Below are 19,268 nucleotides of genomic sequence, written 5' to 3'. Positions count from 1 at the left end.
TTCAACAAGTATGCCCTTGTCCTTGTTCCTACTCATATGAAAGAGAAGAAAACAAAAAAAATATGGAATCCTCTATGTCACCGTATAGAGATTTCTTGAGGTGTCAGAGGAAAATAAGAATAGAAGGGTGAGGTAAGTGAAGAGGAATTCGAACATAATGAGAGATGGAGTTCGAATTGGCACTGGAGGAGGAATGTTAGTGTTTTAAATAGAAAAGGATGAGAGGAAGGGAAAAATTTTCGAAAACTAAGTTTTAAAAAAAATAAATTTTAAATTAAAATTTGAAAAACTGGAAGTGGTTTTCGAAAATTGAAGTGAAAAAGGTAGTTAGGTGGTTTTGGAAAAGATAAGAAGTAAATTTGAAAAAGATAAGAAGTTAGAAAAATTTTTGAAATTAAAATTTTAAAAAAGATGTGATTTGAAAAAGATATGAATGTAAAAGATATGATTGAAAAACAACTTAAAAAGATTTGATTTTTTTAAAAATTATGACTTGATTAGCAAGAAACTAAAGAAATGATTCTAAATTTCAAATGTTGAACCTTTCTTAACAAGAAAGTTACAAACTTGAAATTTTTGAATCAAGATTTTTTAAAATAGTGAAAGAGAAATAAACAAGATTTGATTTTTGAAAAAGATATGATTTTGAAGGATATGATTGGAAAAGATAAGATTTGAAAAAGATATGATTTTGAAAAACTTTGAAGATTTGAAAAAGATTTAATTTGAAAACAAGATTCCTCCCCTAGTGTCATCCTGGCGTTAAACGCCCAGGAGCTGCTTGTTTTGGGCGTTTAACGCCCAATTGGTGCACGTTTTGGGCGTTTAAACGCCCATTTAAATGCCCAGCCATGTACCCTGGCTGGCGTTTAAACGCCAGTTTTCCTTCTTTACTGGGCGTTTTAAATGCCAAGCTTTTTCTCTGTAATTCCTCTGCTTTATGTTCTTGGATCTTCATTTTGCTATATCATTTATCTAAAAAGATATATTTTCAATTTTGAAAAATAACAAAATGAGTCAAAACATATAAATCTTGGATCAAAACACAAGATATATGCAAGAACATTGTGAATGTCAAGATGAATCACCAAGAACAATCTTGAAGATTATGATGAACATCAAGAACTTAGTTTTCAATAAAAGAAAACATGTAAGACACCAAACTTAGAAATTTTTCATGTTTGGGCTCTATGAATGCAAGAATACACATGAAAAACATCATGCAATGCAAAACAAGAAATCATGAAGATCAAACAAGGAAATTCATCAAGAACAACTTGAAGATCATCAAGAACACAATGCATGTGTTTCAAAAATTGCAAGATAATCAAAATCATGCAATTAACACCAAACTTAAAATTTGGCACTAGATTCAAACAAGAAACATGAAATATTTTTGGGTTTTTATGATTTTATGAATTTTTTTTTTGAAAATTTTTTCAAAAATAAAAAGCTTTAAAAATAAAATAAAATTACCTAATCTGAGCAACAAGATGAACCGTCAGTTGTCCAAACTCGAACAATCTCCGGCAACGGCGCCAAAAATTTGGTGCGCGGAATTGTGATCTCTAACAATGGCGCTCAACTTGGTATGCGCGTTCATAATCTCAGCACTTTCTTCACAACTCCGCACAACTAACCAGCAAGTGCACTGGGTCGTCCAAGTAATAAACCTTACGTGAGTAAGGGTCGATCCCATGGAGATTTTTTGTATGAAGCAAGCTATGGTCATCTTGTAAATTTCAGTCAGGCAGATTCAAATGGTTATAGTGTTTTAATAATTAAAAAATAAATAAATAATAAAATAGGATAGAGATACTTATGTAATTCATTGGTGAGAATTTCAAATAAGTGTATAGAGATGCTTTGTTCCTTTTGAATCTCTGCTTTCCTACTGCCTTCATCCAATCCTTCATACTCTTTTCCATGGCAAGCTGTATGTTGGGTTTCACCGGCGTCAATGGCTACCTCTCGTCCTCTCAGTGAAAATGGTCAAACTATGGGTTACGTAGGGCTAATCATCTGTCGGTTTTCGATCATGTAGGAATAGGATTTACTATCCTTTTACATCTGTCACTACGCCCTACAGTCGCGAGTTTGAAGCTCGTCACAGTCATCCCATCCCAGATCCTACTCGGAATACCACAGACAAGGTTTAGACTTTCGGGATCTCAAGAATGCTGCCAATGGATTCTAGCTTATACCACGAAGACTTTGATCTCAAGGAATTGAAGGCTCTGTTGTCAGGAGAGGCAATCAATCACGCATGAACCAGAAATCCAAGAGATACACGCTCAATCTAAGGTAGAACGGAAGTGGTTGTCAGGCACGCGTTCATAGGTGAGAATGATGATGAGTGTCACGGATCATCACATTCATCAAGTTGAAGTACGAGTGAATATCTTAGAATAAGAATAAGTTTGAATTGAATAGAAAATAGTAATAATTGCATTCATACTCGAGGAACAGCAGAGCTCCACACCCTTAATCTATAGTGTGTAGAAACTCCACCGTTGAAAATACATAAGTGATGAAGGTCCAGGCATGGCCGAATGGCCAGCCTCCCCAAATAAGAAAATATAGCGTACTGAACTCTCTATGATCCGAAGATCAGCTCCCTCGGATGTCTAATACAATAGTAAAAGGTTCTATTTATAATGAAACTAGCTATTAGGGTTTACAGAATTGAATAAATGATGCAGAAATCCACTTCCGGGCCCACTTGGTGTGTGCTTGGGCTGAGCATTGAGCTTTACACGTATAAAGACTTCTCTTGGAGTTAAACGCCAGGTTGTAACTTTTTTCTGGCATTTAACTCTAGTTTGTAACGTGTTTCTGGCATTTAACTTCAGAATAGGGCAGAGAGTGGGTGTTTGAACGCCAGTTTGCGTCGTCAAAACTCGAGCAAAGTATGGACTATTATATATTGCTGAAAATCCCTGGATGTCTACTTTTCAACGCAATTGAGAACGCACCATTTGGAGTTCTGTAGCTCCAGAAAATCCACTTCGAGTGCAGGGAGGTCAGAATCTAACAGCATCTGCAGTCCTTTTTCAGCCTCTGAATCAAATTTTTGCTCAGATCCCTCAATTTCAGCCAGAAAATACCTGAAATCACAGAAAAACACAAAAACTCATAGTAAAGTCTAGAAATATGAATTTTGCATAAAAACTAATAAAAACAACCCAAAAAGTAGCTAGATCCTACTAAAAACTACCTAAAAACAATGCCAAAAAGCATATAAATTATCTGCTCATCAATAAGTAAACACGCAGAGTCCATAATATCTTCATTGTTTTTCATACTTGGAAAAATGCCCAAAATCCTATCTTATGTACACCAAGTTTTCTATCAATAATTAGTATATAAACCAGCCAAGCTAGCTAGCTGCGGAAACTAGTTAAGCACTACTTTCAAGTTTCACATAAATAATAATACAAAGGAAACCTCTATATTCTGTTGCAATTTGTTAAACATAACAGGTACCAATCAGTCAAACTAAAAATGGAATAAAGACTCATGTATCTATATGTTTGTTAGAACTTAGTAACTCCTCTTGACTTCAACATTTCATTCATTAATCAGAGTTTTTGGAAATTAGAATGTCATCAAATATACTATATTATCAATTATCCAACAATATCCAAAACTCACATAATATTGCTTATTTCACTTTAATATTACTAATAATAGGCAAAAGATGCAGTGGTGAGAAGTTGTCAATGCAGGTAAGTATTTGTTATAACACATTTACAATATTATGGTTACATGAGGCTCAAATCATTCTTATTAAAACCCTTTTCCTAACTAGGAGAATGATCAATTCCACTACTCACATATGCAAAAGATGAATGGATACAATATTAATAAATCAAATTTATCAGAGTGGAATCAAATTTCCAAGCTTAGAGGCAGACCATAGATGCAGGATAGAATGCAAAGAGCACAATGGAGATCATTATGAAAACTGTAGCGTTTGTATGTCTGTAGTTCTGTACACGCACCTAAAAGGAATGATGACAACTACTTTGCATCTATATATCAGGATTAGTCCAGAACCTTGTAACTAGATTAGTCTATTTAATTTCACACTTTAAAAGCAACATACACAGGGAGGGGAGTCAGTGATGGTTCAAAGGCTAATGTGATTTTCTTTCCTCTCAACCAAAATATTGCTTGATTCAATCCAAGTCACACGATTACCCTTCAAGTTCAACTATCTATAGCAGGTTTAAGAAGGCAATATAAATTTGATGATCGATCGTAAGAAAAAGGGGAGAAAAAACAACAATCAACAATTGATTGAGCATCAAAGAATCCGTAAAATTAAATCAATCCAATGGTATCAACATACTTTTTTGTTCACTCAAACCACTCAACCTTGTTTCTCAGCTCCACACTCATCACACAAAGCTAATAGTACTCTATCTGTCTACACAATAAGAGATTGACTCAAGGGTGAGAGATAGACGATATTAACGTGAACCAATCAAGTCTCCATACTGAATATAAAAATTAACAGAGCAATTCATCCTTGATGATCATGGACAGATGTATTATACTATAATTTTTGTGATCTTTTGGAAGATAAACTTGCAATCTGCTAATTAATCGTACTGAATGAAATCCCTAACTCAAAACAGCTTCAATTAACCACAATTTATAGAACATATAGACAAATACATGTTCAGAACTCTGAACCAATAATGAAAACCAGAAGAAAAGCTCAATGTGGAAGAACAAACCAGTGAAAGGGGGAGGCAGCGATAGCTAGGATTCGCGCACGGTGGAGGACGGTGTCGCGGTTTCACGCAGTATCGATGAGATGCTCAACTTCGTCGCCGGTGATAGAACCACGGTTGGCTGCTGAACGATTCGACAGCCAAGACGGAAGCGCCGGGTGGAGCAGATGGTACGCGGCTCTGCTCCCGCTCGTGTTTGGCGCGTTACCAAAATCAAGTGACGGGTTTCTGCAAAATTGGGGGGAAGCGGGTTTCAATTAATGACAGTAAGGTAAATTTATTGCTATATAGGGAATCAATACATAAAGATATGTTATCGTAATAAAATATCACACTATAAATAATTATATTTGTCAAGTAAATTTATTTATACTATATATCTATTATATTATTTTATATAAAATTAAAATCTACTCTTCTAATTTAATATTATATATATATTTACTTCTTACATTGTCTAAAATTAAATTGAAATTATGTTTAAAATCGTAGTTTTTTTTTAATATATATACATATACATAAATAATTCTATACATATACATAAATAAAAAAATATATGAATTATATTTTGTTAAACTCTATGTTACCGGTTATTAAAAATATTTAAATCACATATATTAATTATTTTTTTATAATTATTTCGTTTTATATATATGATTTTTTTATTCTACAATCGAGTAATAATTTTTTATTTTTTATATTCATGCATATTCTCCCATCCCTTTTTATATGCATGATTAACAATTTTTTTAAAATGTGATATTTTAATTTTTTTCACGTATTTTTATATATTAGCAAGAAAGCAAAATCATGTATTTTGACTCTTTTTGCTTTTTCACGTCCTAATCTTAATTAATCAATTTTGTATCTACACAATATAATTAAACTTTTAATCATTCTAATTTATTGATCAATTACATTTCTCTTAATAATTGTATTACTAATCTAAAATATAAAAAAAGTGATACATATATCCAAAAAAGAAAACAAACTTAAAAATAAAAAAAATTCATATTAAAAAGTTTAAAAATAACATATCCAAAAAGAATAGTCATAATATATAAATTGAGACAACAATTTAAATTTCTCTAAAACTAATTTAATCAATTAACCAATATTAGAACTAAATTATTTAAATAATATTTAATCTATTCTAATCCTTAGATACGTATCGATTAGAATCATTCTCGTAACAACCAACCGAAATAACATCAGATGATCGAACACTTAGAATCCGTAAAAATTTAGACCATCTTCTTGTTAAAATTGTCAAATTAAATTGACTTTTATTCTCCTCAATCGCATTGCATTAATGCATCAGAAGGCCGGTAGTTTCTGAAAAAAAATCATAATATGTTATAAAATTATTTTTTAATACAAAAAGTTTAAGAGAAGAAAATTTAAATATAGTACCAATCTTTGAATTGCATCTTCAAGATTGGCATGAACTTTACAAAACTGAACCAAAATTGAGAAAATTCAATCTCATTATATGCTCCACTTCGAATATTTTCGAACAAACGTAGAAAATGTGGAGGGGATGTGACTTGAACTTGACCTACAAAACTCCTTAGAAACAATTTTCCAATCAAAAAAGAATAATATATTAGAAAAAAGAATGCTTTAATTCTTAGATTTAGACTCACTAACCACAAAGAAACTATATATAGCCTTTAGTAGTACAAAAATAATTATAGAAATTAATTATTGCAATATCAATTTACTACTATAAACGTTAGTATCATATTTATAGCAATTAGAATTATAAATTTATATTTAATTTTTTATATAATTATAATTAAGATATTTTTTTAAATTAGTATAATTATGCATTATTCATTAAATGATGATTGTAATATAATTTTAATAAAGATATTTTAAATTTAGAAGAGAGAATAGTACTTTTATTTTGAAAAGAAAATAAATTCATGAGGAATTGACACTTTACTTTCATTAGTTGGGGGAAAATCCAATTTTAGTATATTAAATAGATTATTTTATATAATTATAATAAAGATATTTTCTTAAATTAGTATAATCATGCATTATTCATTAAAATGCTAATTGTAATATAATTATAATAAAGATATTTTTCTAAAAATAATTTTAGAAGAAAGAATAGTGCTTTCATTAAATGAGAATAGTATTTTCTAAAAATAAAGATATTTTCCTAAATTAGTATAATTATGCATTATTACTTAAATGCTAATTATAGTATACTTATAATAAAGATACTTTTATAAAATAAACTTAGACGAGAAAATAGTGCATTCATTTTGGCGGGAAAATAGATTCATGAGGAATTGACATCTCACTTTAATTAGTTGGGAAAAAACCTAGTTTTAGTATATTAAGTAGATACAAATTTTTTTTAGTACCCTCAGCAGAAATATTTAAATACTTACTACCAACAGTTTCATACACGATGAATGATGCATAGGATTCTTCATCAGCAACCTTTAAATTTAGTGAATACCTATAAATAAAGAAAAAATATATTATCGCGAATCTCATTTAATAAAAACTGGAATAAAGTTTATTTCACAAATAATGCACACTTTGGAGTAAAATTCTGTGATTCAACTTTGCACCTAAAACATTTGTAACCATCTCCTTCTTCTCTCATAGCCAAAGGACAAACATTGCAACTCTTGTACCACCAAGATTTTTCCGAAAAAAAAATCCTTTACTACTCCAATGGTCACACAAACCGTTTTCTGAAATTTAGTAGTTTAATCAATTAAAACAATGTCACCAAATGATTACACTCCATAAAAAAATATGGTATAAGAAAATTTTAGAATGTAATCAAGTTATATATAAAAACCTCTATAAGATCCCTAATCTCAGAAATTGGTTTGTACGGAGTCTTATTCAAAAAATCATCTTCCTCTAAATATGGAGCTCTTTTTTCAATGCGTGCAACCGGTGTTGGTGTCCTTATCTCAATAACCATTATCCTTTATTCACGCAAAATAAAATTTGCGTTACAATGTTAAAGATGTAACCATACACAACTATACTTACAATATAACTGTAATTTTAATAAACCAACAAAAATTCTAACCTTTGTCTGAATTTTGTAACTTCTTCCAAATCAACATTGATCATCAACACAGAGTTATATTTTGTATTTGAGACTCCCATTTTTTTTGCATTACACAAAAAATAATAATATTAGACCTTCAAAATAAAGATCACTTTACCAAATTATTTTCAAATGAGTCAAAAACTAACAGTACATCAAAAGAGACAAAAACACAACGAAGAGGAGGACAAAAGTGTAAGATTAAAAAAACCGAACAAATAGCTGTTCCGGAATGACGAAAGGGTGCTGTGGAGACGGAGCGGTAAGACGCATGACAGCGGTTCTAGAACGGGGCGGCGATGGCAAGCACACGCGACGGGTTTCTTTTTCAAGTAATTGAATAGCCGCTAGGTTTCTCATAGTAAGTGAGGGGAATCGCTACCCAATAACGTGACTTTTCAAGGGAGGAGGGGAAGGTAGAATTATGAGGGTAGGCGAGGGAGTTGAATCACTTAATGGTTAGGTTAGAGAGTGTTTGTTTTATATATTATCCACATTAATTATATGCCAAAATTTGTAGGAAAGAGATAAAAAAGGAGATATATAAATATGTATAATATTATTGCTATATATGAAGCAGGTTTATATTGCTATAATTATAGAGACTTACTATAATTATATCAAATTTAATTATGACTGTAAATAAATAAAATAGAAAACAATCAAAACTATTTTTTTATAGTCAAAATTTACTGTAAATATAAAAAATAAAATCACTAATGATTAAAAATTTGAGTGAAAAATAAAACTTCATAATAAAAATTTAATTTGTTAATTAATTAATATTATCTCCATATAATATTATTATTATTATACACTGATTAAAATTGTGAATATATACTGATAAAATTATTACATATGAATGAGAATTAGAATTATATCAATTATATCAATTATATTAATTTGAAATTATTATAATTCACGTGATAATAAATTTTACCTATAAAACATCTAAAATTAAATAATATTCAAGTATAATTAGGTGACAATTATAATTCAAATTATTGCATATGAAGTCACGTGAATTATTATTATAATTAATATAATTGCTATATACTCTAAATCTTATCGATTATATCAATTTAACTATATCAATTATATTCAAATTATTAGTCAATAATTTTAATGGAAATTTTTGCTATAATTAGGTTATTCTTATGTTATTATCTTATGTTATTATCTTGTATTAATCGTTATAATTAATTCAATAGAGATATTTATTCAGTATATATGTTATCTATATTAATTATATGCCAATATTTGTAAGAATGAGTTAAAAAAAGAGATATATAAATATATATAATATTATTGTTATATAAAAATAGATATAAATATATATAGACTATATTATAAAAAAAATAAAGCCTATATATAGGAATAATAAAAAACACAAGTAATAACACATCATATATTAATTTTTTTAAAATTATATAATTTTGTCATATCATGATTAGAATCATTATCTTCAATCATGATAAGAGAAATCCCGGACAACGAATAAGAATATTATACCTAATATACACATATTAAAATAGAAATATATGTCTTGAAATTTAGAAATATAAATTCTATTATATCTTCCTAAACAAATCTAAACAACTCTACACTAATAGCCCGTGCTATGTCGTGTTAATTGACAACATATACTAAACTTAACATGTCTAATTGTATATTAACTTGACATGTCTAATTGAACATTAATCAAATATATTTATAAAATTCTTTTAATTTAGTTATTTTTTTCAATTATATAAACTCTGATACCAATATGATATAGTGACTAAATTAATAAATTTTCATAAACATATTTGATCAGCGTCTAATCGAACATGTTAATTACGTATTATGTTTAACATTTTACATAATTAATAGCGGACAAAAATTATTAATGGAATAACTAAAAAGATAAATATGGTTAATTTATAATCTTTAAAAAATTAATTTAATGGATCAAATCCGTTAAAGAACGAATTTAGAGAAAATCTCAATTTTTATGTCACCCATTAAGTATTTATGTAGATAAGGGAAAATGGTTAGTTCAGAGTTATTAATGTGAGATAGCTCTATGGTTAAGGCCAATTTATAGCGTTAAGCTCTGCACAAAATCTGATTCACTTTCTTACTTCTCTGTCTCCCAAGTAACATGATGTCACAACTCACATGTATGAACCTTTGCAGAATTGGAACACCATTGTGTTTCAGACTTTCAGTTTCATCCTAAATTTGCAATTATTCTTAAGGGAAAAAAAAATCTTTATATCTTTATCTGTGTTCTCTTCACTTCTCTATATGTCTCTATCTCTATTGGTTACTACTCACATGTCACAAAAGAAAAGAACTCTCCTCTCTTTTCTCTCCTTGCATTGAGGATTGGGCTACTTGGGTTGTTAAAAGTTCCAAACTTTGTTTCATTTCTTTTCATGGTGGTCCATTCCCTTGTGCTTGGTTTTGGTTTTGACAACCCCTTTTCATCATTTTCTTTTTCCTTTCATTCTGTGCCATGGCGTTAATACTACCCAAATGATGATGCTGGAAGTGCAAGTGTAGCAAAGTAAGCAAATGCATTTACGTTAAAGCTTTGAGCTTTTGCAAGTTTAAAGTTGAATGAACCATAAGAAAAAAAGAGGGTGTTTGACAAGACAACCCCTTGAGCTCATTGAAGGTCTTAGTTTTCATGCATATGTTCACAATGCTTGATTTTTGAGGATATTTTTTCTTTATTCTCTTTTTCTTTTTTAATCAAATAAAGTTTTGTTATTCCCAATGAGGAACTGTTACGAGCTTGACTCTACAGGGTTTTCATTTTGTTTACTACAATAATATTAAACAGAAAAAGGGTAAAAAATCTAAACAAGCCAAAGGGAGATCAATTTGATACAAATAAGCCAAAACAAAATCTGATTCATCAATCAACCAACGGACATTTCTATATAGTTCGAACCAAATAGGTTCGAACTCACTTTCCACATAATTCGAACCAAATAGGTTTGAATTACACGTATAGACCAAAGCAACATAATTCGAACCAAATTGGTTCGAACCCTAACTTGATAATTCGAACCTAATAGGTTCGAATTACACTGAGCATATATTTACCAAGTAATTCGAAATATGTTGGTTCGAATTAGTAAGAATTCGTTCCAACAAGCAATTTAAGTTACGAACATAGTTTCCGCATCATGTCTTAGTAAGACTCGTACAGTTATTTTTGCTGGTGTTCATTAGACATACATTTCGTTTAAAACTGCGGTGACAAAACATATTCATTAACTAAAAATCCATTCAAAGTACATCGCACTAACGTTAACAAATTTTATCAGTCACCAACTACAAGTAAGAAAACCGATAACAGTGGAATCTAAACGCGAAATTGAAATAACAAAAGTACCAAAGCCACCAATACACCTAATCATGCCCCCCGTGTGTGCTCTGCTCCTCCGAGCTGTGGGCAACTCTGACGTGTGTGGCCGGGCTGCCGACAAAGCCCACATCTCTTTGGCCGGTTCGGATCTGCCTCGTCCATATTGGTCCGTATCCGAGTGGACCTGGGACGACCCTCTCTCGCACGCCTCTTATTGGGGTCAGGTATGACAGTCGGCCCGTCATATGGTGGCCAGAAACCCTCCGGAATGGGAGGTGTGAAACCCATCTGATACACACTGAAGACCGAACTAAGACGATACACCTGGTGGACGTAAGGCTCCCATGTAAGCCGTGAGTAGGCACAGCATGCCAGTGCGTGGGGACAAGGGAAATGAAGTGCCTGGAAGTATCCGCAGTCACATGTGTGAGATGCAAGCGAGACTCTGTAGGTACCCAGTGAGAAAGAACCAGTCGGAGTTGTCTCTGCGACGGTGAACTCGGAGTTATCCCTGTCGTACACAGTAACCGTGAAGCACCTAGCCGTCTTCAAGTTGGCCTCTATACACTTCACCAAGTGCTGACTAAATTGTTGTCCGGTTCCCATCTGCGCCTCAGCCTCCCTCCCTTTGCGAACAAATAATTCGGCCAACCTTCCGTATGTTGCCTTCACTAGGGAGCACACAGGAAGGTTTCTGACACCCTTGAGGATCGAGTTCACACATTCAGATATATTCATCGTCATGTGTCCGAATCTACGCCCCTCATCACAATGCTGTGTCCACAAGGAATACTCAATCCGGTTAGCCCAGTCACACATCGTCGGGTCTTCGGACCTAAGAATATCAAACCAATACTGGAACTCGACCTCGGTCTTAGCGTACGCCGCATTCACAAGTAGCCTCCTTGTGTCTTTGCCCTTGAAGGTGAGGGCGAAATTTGCCGCAACATGTCGAATGCAGAATGCCCGGTATGCAGACGGAAGTAACCAGCCTCCGTCAGGAGCCTTAAGGGCGGCCTTGATGCCGTTATGCCTGTCCGAGATAACCAGCAGACCCGGCTGCAGTGTCACATGCTCACGCAGGTGGGAGAGAAAGAAGGACCACGACTCAGCATTCCCACCCTCGACTAATGCGAAGGCAACAGGGAGTATGTTGGAGTTCCCGTCCTGTGCAATCGCGATAAGCAACGTTCCCCCATACTTGCCATACAGATGGGTGCCGTCAATACTAACTAGAGGCTTGCAATGACGGAATGCCTCAATACATGGTGGAAAGGTCCAGAATAGTCTGTGAAAATAAGCTCGAGACTCGTCCAACTGTCCACCGACACGAACAGGGCTCGTCCTTAGCACTGCAACAGTACTAGGCATCGTCAACCGGACACCTAACACCCACCTTGGGAGCTCGTTGTACGACTCATCCCAGTCACCATAGATGAGGGCAATAGCCTTCTGCTTCACCAACCAGACCCTCCTGTAAGTCGGCCTAAACCCAAAGTGTGCGGCGGTGCATTTAGGAGCACCTTGATGCTGACGGATGCATCAGCCCTAACCATTGGCATAATGAATGCCGATATCATATGGTAATCCAAACTCCTGTGGTCGCTGGAAATGGAGGTGGCGAGACAAGTATGCGGTCCGTTGTAACGTTTAACCTCCCAAATCTCCTTGCGCTGTCGGAGACTGAGCCGAATCAACCATGTGCACCCATTGCCAAACTCGGAACACTTGCCCACATACCGGCGATAGTCAGACTCCACGACCTTGTACTGTACCCCTCGCCGGATGCTGTAAGTCTTGACACTTAACAGGGCCTCTTCTTTATCCGGAAATTGCTGACCAACCTGAAACTCTGTCAGACCTGCAGACCCTTCAGCATCTCTAGCGCCAAATCCAGCCGGCTGCCCAGCAACCCCCTCTTGCCTCATGGCATCCAAGTCCAAAGAGGAAAAATGTGGAGGGTACTGCTGCGTGCCGGAGCTAAAACCACCGCCCACCCCAGCAGGATCAGTTGCTCCAACATCATCGCCACTGTCATCAGCAATCATATCCGGCTCGACATCATTGTCCTCTGGATCATCCAAGAATCCATCTCCAACCCAAGCCGGTGCAGCATACTGTAAAGATGTCGGCAGATACTCCCCTTGTCCGACCTCGTCGCCTACACTGCCGTGGAGATCAACAGCGAACGAAGGGGAGGCGACAGGTTGGACGGGTGGCTCGTACGCAGGGACGAAGGAAGATGCAACGGCAGGTCTGGAGCTAGAACCGGCTACCGTGGCTAAAGTGGTGGTATTCCGGTTCGAACCCCCCGAGCTGGACACCGCGTCAACCAACTTTGCCAACAGTTCTGGTGTCCTCACCTCTGGAAACTGCCGGCGACAATGAAACATTACCTGCAAGTCCTCATCACTCCCGATCGTGAAACAATCATACTTTATGGTGTTCTGGAGCACCGTGATTGGAAATCGATAAAAAAAACTTCTTAACCCGTTTCACACCTTTCAGACCAAGTTTCAGCAGTACAGAGCTAACAAGGTCCTCATACCTCGTCGTAGGCGTGACGATAATACAGAGAAGATCCTTATCAGTGAACTTCACACCGGAACGAGTTTTCTTCTTAATGGATCCTCTGTGGTGAACCAACACTGCGAAACTCTCCTCACTAGCCATGTAAACCACCTCTAATGAAAGCAACTGACGTTCAGACCATATATATACAGCTCTGGTCCTCACTAATTCGAACCACTCTGGTACGAAATATGCTCAGTGTAATTCGAACCTATTAGGTTCGAATTATCAAGTTAGGGTTCGAATCAATTTGGTTCGAATTATGTTGCTTTGGTTTATACGTGTAATTCGAACTTATTTGGTTCGAATTATGTGCAAAGTGAGTTCGAACCTATTTAGTTCGAACTATATAGAAATGTCATTTGGTTGATTGATGAATCAGATTTTGCTTTGGCTTATTTGTGTCAAATTGATCTCCCTTTAACTTGTTTAGGTTTTTTACCCACAGAAAAGTGTATGATATGTTGATATCTTTGTTTTGTATTCTTATTTTTTAGCTTAATGTTCAATGTCCAATAGAGTAGAGTGATAGAAAAACAATATATGATAATAGAGAAAAAGAAAGGTTTGGATCTCATCCCTAGTGTCTTTTTTCTCTTCTTTGTTTGATAGTTGCCAAATTATGTTTCTGTATCTTCTAAATCAACAAGATGTCAGTTACCAGTTCTTTCTTGTGGCTTGTCTCTCACATTGTTTTGGATTTATTCTTTTTCTTCATTCATCCAATTCACTGTTTTTCTACTTTTTAATTGAAATGACATTTGGGACTGTGCAGAGTGAAAAAACTAGTACTGAACTTTGAGTGGCTGAGAGCTAAAATAACCTTTATCTTAAGTCATATCAGTGGCAATTGAAACTCATGGTTACTGTTTCTTTTGGTGTAGAGGGGTTCCTCTAAGGTCATGTCAACACTAAATCCAGCTAGTTGGATCCATGTTTTGACTTGGAGGTTGATTTGAAGGCTCAAAGGCAAAGCCAATGCAAAACTGAAAAGGCATGTTCTTTGGTTCAGTGAGCAGTGCTTTTCAATCTTCATGGATTTCTTTTTTCTCACACTTGAAATCTACATTGCACTGTGAGCTGGGGAATGCAGCATGTTGCTTTCTGAGCCAAAATGGTCACATGGATTCTTCACGGATTTGATACTATTTTGGGAACCTAGCTACATGCAGAAACCATCTTGTTCTTGAGTGAAGAAAAATCAAGTTCATGAGGAAGTTAAAAAGAGGGTTTGTTTGCATTTGATTAAAAGGGTCTTATTACTGGTTTCTCTGCTATTGCTTGATGATTGAAAAGGTGGGGTGGGGCCAAAGGAGTGACTTTGATCATGTTCATCTGATATGCTTCTCCAACTTCTTGTTTAGGATATACAAATACATGTCTTTGATGGTTATTCACTGAAACCTGTTGTAGCTTTTTGTGGGATTGTTGGTGGTGGTGGTGGTGATGAGTCGAGAACAGCATAAGCGAGGGAAGGAAGAAAAAAGTTCAGATGGTGTTGAGAAGGTTATTGTTGCTGTTAAGGCATCAAAGGAAATTCCAAAGACAGCACTTGTTTGGTCTCTGACTCATGTTGTTCAACCTGGGGATTGCATTACACTAATAGTGGTTGTGCCTTCTTCACAAAGTTTTGGTAAACCTTCTATTTGCTTCCATATGCTCATTGTTTCTGTGCTTTCTTTCCTTTTTGTCAGATAATACTTCTCTTTTACAAAGTACTGAATAGTTTAGATGCTGTCCTATGTGGCACTCACAGGTTCTAGCATTCAAGTTGTTATTGTTCTTGATTGAGAATTTTGAAACATAACTATTTTGTTTGGTATCTTTTACCAATATTTTTGTGCAAATATGTAGGAAGAAGATTATGGGGTTTTCCAACGTTTGCCGGTGACTGTGCCAACACCCAAAAGAAATCTCATTCACCAACTAGTTCAGAGCAGAAGAGTGAGATTACTGATTCTTTCTCTCAGATGATTCTTCAGCTCCATGACATCTATGATCCAAATAAGGTTAGAATCCTTTGATGTATGTATTGTTAGGTTCATCTTTGATGCTGTTTCAGTATCATTATTTTAAAACTGTTTTCCTTGTTCAACAGATAAATGTCAAGATTAAAATTGTTTCCGGATCACCTTGTGGAGCAGTGGCTGCAGAAGCTAGAAAGGCCCAAGCCAATTGGGTTGTATTAGACAAGTAATTAGTGATAACAAAATTGATGAATTCTTAACTCCTGGTTTACAATTTTATTGATCTGAGATGATAGTCTTTTGCCTTTGGTATTTATTTTGGTTTTGCTTTCTTTGCAGGCAGCTAAAACAAGAAGAAAAGCAGTGTATGGAAGAGCTGCATTGCAACATTGTTGTTATGAAACAATCCCAAGCGAAAGTGCTCCGGTTGAATTTGAATGGATCACAAAAGAAGGATCTTGAAGAAGCAGCTCCATTACATTCCAAGCAAGATGGGAAGCTTGGAAGACAAGCCAAGAATAAGAATGATTCTTTGAGTTCCATAAAAGGAGCAGTTGTCACCCCAACTAGTAGTCCAGATGTAGGGACGCCTTCTACGGCGACTGAAGCCGGTACTTCATCTGTTTCAAGCTCTGATCCTGGAACTTCACCATTCTTTGTTTCTGAGATGAATAATGGTGAGTCAAAGAAAGAGGAAACTATTAAACAAAATGAAGTTGTTGATGCTAGTTCAGACTCGGACAGCGAAAAGTTGTCCCTATCCTCAGCAACCTTGAGATTCCAACCATGGATCAAAGATTTACTTTTATGCAAACAATCATCTCAATGCAGAGAAGAAGGATGCCATAGCAAGAATCAAACATCCACAGCTAGAGCTTTGATGGAAAAGTTCTCAAGGCTAGAAAGAGAAGCTGAAATGGAGATCTCAAGCCATGAGTGAGCGGGATTTGAATGGAAATGTAAGAGAAGCAATAACATTATCAAGAAATGCTCCACCTGCTCCACCTCCATTGTGTTCAATATGTCAACACAAGGCTCCTGTTTTTGGGAAACCTCCAAGGTGGTTCAGCTATGCCGAGTACTCGCTACGAGTGGATTCTCTCAAGCTAATTTCTTGGCAGAAGGGGGATTTGGTTCTGTTCACAGAGGGGTCTTACCTGATGGACAAATCATTTCTGTGAAGCAGCATAAACTCGCTAGTTCTCAGGGTGATGTTGAATTTTGCTCAGAGGTTGAAGTCCTCAGCTGTGCTCAGCATAATGCTCATTGGATTCTGTATTGAGAATAAGAGAAGGTTGCTGGTTTATGAGTACATATGTAATGGATCTTTGGACACTCATATGGTAATTTTACTTGCTTCTGCTTCTAACTTTTGAGTTGGATTGAACTTATTGAAGTAATTCTAGATGCTAAGTTCATATAATTGTAAACTGACATTATTTTTTCAGGGAAAAAACAGGAACCATTAGAATGGTCAGCACGTCAAAGAATTGCCGTTGGAGCTGCTAGGGGCTTGAGATATCTTCATGAGGAGTGCAGAGTAGGCTGCATTATCCACCGTGACATGCGGCCGAATAACATTCTTATCACCCATGATTTTGAGCCACTGGTAGGTGAAAAGGAAGAACTTTAGCACATCATGCTCTGCAGTTTCTTTTTTCATGAGAACATTGTGTTGAATTGTGCAATGCAAGGTTGGTGATTTTGGGCTAGCAAGGTGGCAGCAACATAGAGACACTGGTGTGGAAACTAGAGTGATTGGAACATTTGGGTAATTAGTTTTTCATCATCTAACTTGTCATTGTAATATAACAAACATGCAACTAACTATGCTCTAATTTGTTGATATTCTGTTCTGTTTTTAGGTATTTGGCTCCTGAATATGCTCAAAGCGGCCAAATAACAGAAAAGGCTGATGTTTACTCCTTTGGGGTGGTATTGGTGGAGCTTGTTACCGGACGAAAAGCTGTTGATCTTAGCAGGCCGAAGGGGCAGCAATGTCTTACTGAATGGGTGAGTTAAGGGAGGACTATTAATATATTGGTGAAAATTCACGTGGAGTTGTCTTCATGCAAAGATGATTTTTAACATTTCTTAACTATTATCTTCAGATGAAGACAACTGCATGTGAATAGTCACCTTATATTATGTAGGATCTTTGCATCATTTCAAGAGTATAAATGTTAATATGAAACTTGTATTATGAAGGCACGACCATTGCTAGCAGAATATGCAATTGAGGAACTAATTGATCCGAGATTGGCAAATAACTATGCAGAAAATGAGGTCTATTGCATGCTTCATGCAGCTTCATTATGCATGAGGAGAGATCCTTATTCCAGACCACGCATGTCACAGGTGAACAAAACCATCATGTTTCTAAGCAAGTTTTTACTTTCATTTAATCAGCTACATGCTGTAATCCTAAATCTTTTGTTTGTTTTTTTGCTTGTATTAGGTTCTCAGAATACTGAAGGGTGACATGATCATGGTCATGGAGACAAATTACATTACAGCTACCACTCCCACCACCACATAAAGATGATATATTTTCTTGTTTTATGAATGTCATGTAATTTTGTACTTGTATTCTGATCTGTACAGTATAGCATGAAACTAGGATAGTGTCCAATAAGTAGAAGCAGCCTTTTGTGCTTTTTCAGGTACAGTTACAATGTCTTCCAATTTTAAAGTGAGAATGTGAAATGTCTTTAGATGTGTGGTGTATGTTACATCAATTGCCTAATGGTTTAATTGTTTAAAGAGTAAATTAGCCGTTTTCAATTTGATCTCTAAAAAAAAATACACAAAAGATTAGTTTAATCTTGAGAAAAACTTGTCATGTTAAGTTAATCTTTAAAAAAGATACACATAATATTAGTTTAATTTCTAAAAAGTTTATGATACTTATTTGTTCCTAAAACATATACACATGATTATTTCTATTCTTCGAAAACAAAAAAAATACATATAATTAAAGTGAGATAAAATATAGTTTAATCCTAAGAAAAACTTATTGTTACTAAAAAGTTATGTATTTATCGAGTTTAATTTTGATATCTGACTTGCAAATATTTAGATGCATGTACGTATAAAATTGTTTTATATTGTCAGTGTATTAAAATTAATTTTTTTATTAAAAGAAAAACAACTAAAATAATTCTGCTAATTAATAATAAATTTTAGTTTTGCTAAAATGTATTTTAAAAACTTATTTTAAGAATATCATAAAAAATATCTGGATAAATGTTTTTAAATTTTTGATATATTACATATATTAAAAACTTAAATATATATGAATAAATTACCATTGTACCCATAAAAGATACAGATGCTGATAAATGTACCCATACAAGAATAAAACGACAATTATAATTACGGAAGATGGCTTCCGTATGCCAAGAGTATCGGTTACACAATTGGTCCGTTAGAATATTTTTGGCACACGGAAGCTACCTTCCGTGGGTACAATTGTCGTTTTATTCTTATATGAATACATTTGTTATATATATATATATATATATATATATATAGACAGT

At 34.5% G+C, this 19,268-nt stretch overlaps 1 pseudogene; it reads left to right on the top strand.

The window, feature by feature from the left end:
* LOC107645654 lies at positions 9,993 to 18,513 on the top strand (annotated as a pseudogene).

Source organism: Arachis ipaensis, chromosome B06 (assembly GCF_000816755.2).
Source record: "Arachis ipaensis cultivar K30076 chromosome B06, Araip1.1, whole genome shotgun sequence".
NCBI lineage: Eukaryota > Viridiplantae > Streptophyta > Magnoliopsida > Fabales > Fabaceae > Arachis > Arachis ipaensis.
This window is presented reverse-complemented; position numbering and strand designations above follow the sequence as displayed.